This window comes from Zingiber officinale, chromosome 2B (assembly GCF_018446385.1).
Source record: "Zingiber officinale cultivar Zhangliang chromosome 2B, Zo_v1.1, whole genome shotgun sequence".
Taxonomy (NCBI): domain Eukaryota; kingdom Viridiplantae; phylum Streptophyta; class Magnoliopsida; order Zingiberales; family Zingiberaceae; genus Zingiber; species Zingiber officinale.
In genome coordinates this window covers 93,686,479-93,691,984 of record NC_055989.1, presented here as the reverse complement: position 1 = coordinate 93,691,984, position 5,506 = coordinate 93,686,479, and the positions used below count along the sequence as shown (strand labels likewise).

The 5,506-nt window shown below is 36.0% G+C and overlaps 1 long non-coding RNA gene across 1 annotated transcript; it reads left to right on the top strand.

Annotated features, from left to right (window-relative positions):
* Positions 1-1,547: 1,547 nt before the first annotated feature.
* Positions 1,548-4,187, top strand: LOC122049292. Its single transcript, XR_006130909.1, has 3 exons — positions 1,548-1,819; positions 2,665-2,723; positions 3,777-4,187. It is a non-coding gene; the product is annotated as an uncharacterized LOC122049292 (long non-coding RNA).
* Positions 4,188-5,506: the final 1,319 nt, after the last annotated feature.

The following is a 5,506-nucleotide window of genomic DNA, read 5'->3' as shown; positions in this document are numbered from 1 at the left end:
TTACAACAACTTTAATCTGCCACACAATATGTCTTCATTTGAGCCGACATATTTTGTGCATGATCTGAATAAAATAAATTTTATTCTATAGTTGTAAGCTACCTTATGTATATATCTAACATAAAAGTAATCTTCCTTTGGGTTGATTACTTTTAGTATAGATATACATCTACTAACACAAAATACACTAAATCTATCTAAGATGTCTTATTTTGAGCCCACACATTAGTTCAATTTAGTAGCACGTTGCGTAAATAGATTTAGGAAAATCTTAAAACTTTATTCGAAGAGAAATTACTTAATCAGCTTTAAAAAATATAAAATTAGACTTATTAATCGATTGATACCTTATAATAATCAATTGGTATAATCTAATCGATTATCTCAATCGATCCAAAAGTTTACTATATATGATTACATAATTATATATAGAATTCTTTCATAAGAAGTTAAAGTTTCATTTAAATTCTATAATTAAATATTATTATTTAATACTATTTAACTAATTTAATTTTTTACTGTTCCTGATGACACTTTCACGTTAAAATAATGGTTTAAAAAAACTTTACGCATGAAACAGTAGTATACTGATTAAAAAATTATTTTTTCTTCTTTTTACACTGAAATACAGTGTTTTTTTAATGAAACAGTGTTTCGTTTAAATAGTTTTTTAATCAATTAACAGTAAGTTTAATCGAATCTATTAAAAAAATTAATTGAAACAGTCACTCATGATTAGAATTAATTCTAATCTATTGATAATTAATATAATCATAAATTTAAGACGATTAATTATTTGAATTTCAATTATTTCTATTTAAAATTTTAAATTCGATAATCAATGGTTCAACTAAAGTAATTAATTAAATCATCATAATTTTATCTAAAATTTAGTTAAATAACAATTATTTTTACCGTTGTTTGTGTTCTTTATAGAGACATAAAAAATTCAAAAAATAAGTTTATCTTAATTTTCTCTTACATGATTTTCGATGATTAAAAATTGTATTATACTAAAAAAACTTAATCTAGCATACAAATAACAAATCAATAAAAAATGTAGACTTTATTGCCAATGAAAACGATGAAATAGAAACTTGACTTTGATAACAAATTAACAATTGATGGTTCTTATAAAAACCTAAGTCACATGAATTTCAAAATATAAAGAACTCACATATAGGAAATACAAGAAAAAGAAAATCTAGTTTCATCAATTAAACATGGCATAAGAAAGTAAATAATATAATGACAAAGAATCTGATTGAAGAGTCATGTCTTTGTCCTTTATGTAAAATACTGAATAAAATAGTAAATAAATAATAAAGTTTAATAGGCTAATAGCCTTAACGGAATTTTTAGAAATTTTCTGGGATTTAATTGGAGCTCGTATGACGTATTTAGAGAGGATGCACTAATGGGTCTTATAAAAGCTTGTTAGGAATACCCGGAAATAAGAGTTGATTAAGGAATCAACTTAAGATTTAATTGCACTAAACCTAAGTTTTTTTTTATAAAAGCCCTCCAACCCTAAATTACCTACCCGACACCTCCTTCTCTTCAACGCCAAGCTTCTTCTCTCGAGCCACCTCGCGACACCGTCGACTTCATCCTTCCCCTCTCCCTAGTCCGCGAGCCCTCACCCTCGCTGGCCTTCCTTCCCTTTCTCGAGTTCCCGCACCCCGCCGCTCTCTCTCCCTCACACGAGCACCACAGATCACAGCCGCTGGTCTCTCCTCGCGCTGCACCAGAGACGCCGCGACGAGCCAACGGTCGACGCCGACCCCTCTTCTCCCCGAGCCGTGCCCTAACTGATCCGGTAGGTAGATTTCCCCTAGTAGATATGGGATGTGTGGTTCATCTTGGTTGCTTGTAAATCGAATTTGATGTTGAGCTTTGTTTGGTGCAAGAGGGTGTGCTTGATTGCTTCCTTTGATCTAACCTTTCTTGTTCCCTGTGCTCTGTTCCGGATTTTGTAGATGTAGGATGTTTTGTTTCGGAAACAACGGCTCTTGATTTGTTGCTCCGGATTTGTGAGAGCTTGGTTGGTTTCGGGTGTTTTTTTTTGTTGCCTTCTCTCAATGGGTTGATTCGTCGAACAGATTCAAGAGTTTGTAAACCGATTTTCTGTCGTTCTTGCATTGTCTTTGAGAGGATTTTCGATCCGCGAATTTAAGGAGTCAGGGCAGATGTAGTGTAGAAGCCGAGCTTTGGTTTTGTATCCATGCACTGTGATGGATTCAGTTTCGAGTATGGCTGAGGTAATTGGGTTCTTTTGTTTTAACCACCTACTCTTGGAATGGTCTTCGATTTTTGATTGAACGGATGAAAGGATTGTGATCGTTGTGTTATAGGGTTGTTTCTGCGATTACTGGAAAACTGTGATAGCTTTGGAATTTTCAAGTTGATTTTGAAGTGGTGGTGATCTCCTTGTGATTTTCTTGAATTTTGTAACAAATTTAGAAATATTAAGTCGATATTTGAAGCTGAGACAATTTTCTTGTGATTACTGAAATTTCAAGACAGATTCAGAATTCCTAAGTTAATTTTTGAAGTTGTGATGGTTTTGAGGGTTGTTTTAAGATTTGGGTTAGATAGGGTTTGAGAATTGGTATTAGCTATTTGATTCATATGAAGATAGCTAATTTATGTGCGCTGGTGCAGGACGTTGATTGAGACGGTTGACGTGACGGGGCGTGATTTGGTTCAGTTTACGTATAAAGGTGGATACTTCTTGCTTTGTTTCTTTTAGTTCTTTGACTTGATGCATGAGCTATTTTTGGATAAGGATTGTTTTACCTTGACTCCACTCTTATTTTCCTGCGCTTGATACTTCCACGCGATCTTTGAGAAACTCGTTTCCATATCTATACAGTCTCTCATTGTTGTTCATGATAGGTAGCAGATACTAGATACCATGTTGTATGCTTTGACTGTTGTTTATTTATGTACTATATTGAGCATACTGGCTTCATGTAGCATACCTAATTTCTGCTTATATTTGTATGATGACTGTTGCATTTGACGCATTATATCATGGCATGTATGTCAACGACCAATTCTCCCTTGCGGTCAAGAGAGTCGTTGACCAAGGCCGCATCCTCGGCCACTCGAGAGAGTGGTAGCTGGAGTTGATGCCTCTTGTCCTGTCGTGCCGCAATCGACCCCTCATGGGTAGTGGTAGCTGGAGTTACGAGCAGCAGGGACTCCCGTCGCAGATGTAGCTAGTTAGCTACTATGCAACTGTCCCCTCGGTCACTCGTGAGAGTGGTAGCTGGAGTGGTGTACAATCTGTCACTGACCTGACCTCTCGACCATACAGGGGTCATGGTGCAGAGAGGTGGGTGGGAGTGACCATCCGTGCATACGTTGTTATTATACTTGCTTTGGCTGCTGCTGTTTACATATGCTGTTATTGTTTACTTACTGCTGTTGCTCACTTATGCAGCTATGCTTGCTTATGTTGAGATATACTCTCATTGTAGGTATTTAGTCATTGGTTTACTAATTGGAAATGTTTGTATATACCTTATATGTTACCTCTGAAGCTATGAACAGTACTGTAGCAGATTAATACTACTTCTGACCTTCTATTACTAGCCTAGGATATGGTTTCAGGTATGAGTATTTATTATGGTTTTATTTTAATATCTTCTATTTCTCTTATGAGACTGTATACTATTGACACTCTCTACTTATATATTATGTTTATGCTCTTTCCTTACCCGCTGAGTTCCAATACTCACCACCCCACAAAATGAGTTTTCTTTCGCCAGGTAGCAGGTAGATGAATCATGGATGCTTGGAGAGTCCCGGCTACCAGTCTCACGTCACACTCGAGGATAGTCTTCTTTTTGGTTTTGTTACTGATTAGGTGGTATGTTGATTTTGCGTATTTTGTTTTCCAATAAATTGATGTGGATTTTGAAGTCTAGTCTGGCGGTTGCAGGTATTTTAGTTAGTGACTTTGTTGGTTTTACATTCGTATTATTTTATAATTTTTCGTTGCGTTTACTTTCAGTCGTGTGGGCAAATATTAACTGTGTGGTTGTTTTATTCATTTATGTCCAGCCGAGTAGGCTGCGTATATTAACTGCGTAGTTATGTTGTTTCTATTTTATGTATGTTCTAGCCGTGTGGGCTGATGAGTAAGTTGTTTATGTTTATATGTTGTGATGTATGTATATATGTTTCATATTGCCACCGGTATAGGGGAAATGTTGCCGGATTTTTGTTTGCCAGGGACTCCTCTGGGGGCGTGACAATTTGACATCATCTAAAAGATCCTGAGGAAGAAAAAAGTGGAAGTAAACGAAGAGGATCTTCTAAGGGGCTTAGGGGATGACGGTGCCGTAAAGCTTCTTGTCAATTGGAACAATAAACTAGTTCAAGATGATACCTTAAACCTTTGGGGGCCAATCTTATATATAGTGGACATCTATTATCAGCCCATAGATAATTATACATGTGAGACTATAGATCCATATATATATCGAACATCTATTATCAGCATATGCACATACAAAATCTACCTCCAACAATCGGAATAAACCTAAGTTAGATAACTTTAATAGGTTTGATTTGTACTCAATTAAGCTCACCAATTAGAGATAATAACTAACATATCATACCCGGAAGAAACAATTGGTAAAGAAGAGCTCAGGCTAAGGGAAGGAGTTACCTCTCTAGTTGTTAAGGACCGAGAGGATTCAATGACCAAGGATGGTGAAGGTGGAAATGGACTCGGGCTCGGGGACAACTAAGAGGAGCTTAACTCAACAGGATGCTTCAAACGCTGACTCCTCTTGCGAGGGTGCCGATGTTCCTCGAACTCTCCTAAGGAAATAGTGTGAGGAATTAGTGAAGGTCGAGGACTCGGCTCGGACAAGAGATGTGGTTTCAGCTGCAGCCAACTTCATGTGCTTGTTGAGGGAAGCATGCCACGTTTTCTTGGCTACAAAAGAAAAAAAAAATCAATTAGTCCTCACCGAAGAAGGACAAATGATGCGGGAATAAAAGAGAAATTTTAATCATTTAATTATTTTATCAAGTTAGAATTTTGAGGATATTTTTATCTTTGTAATGTTAGGGTCTTGAGTCTATTAAATCATTGTTGGTTTTAAGTTTTTAGTTTTTGATTATTAAGAATTTACAGTCGTGCTATTTCATCCTAAATGTTGAGTTTGGTTGTCTATCTCCTAGTATTTTATCGAATCAATAGGTGTTAGAAAATTGCTTCCCATATTTGCAGTCGAATAGCAAAATTAATAGTTATCCATTGCACGAGTTGATATAAGAGCCGAATTGATCTGCGCAATTATGTCTCCAAGAAAATAGCAATGCTTTGACAATGCTTTTGTTCGTGATATGAAACAGTGATTTCTAGAGATGATTGCCAGAAAATTTGATCTAGTTGAGAGGATGACAACATTGTTGGAAATTGGAATAGAGGAAGTCCAGTCCAATGCGAAAAAAAAATTACCGAACAAACTTGGAGGAGGAAGAG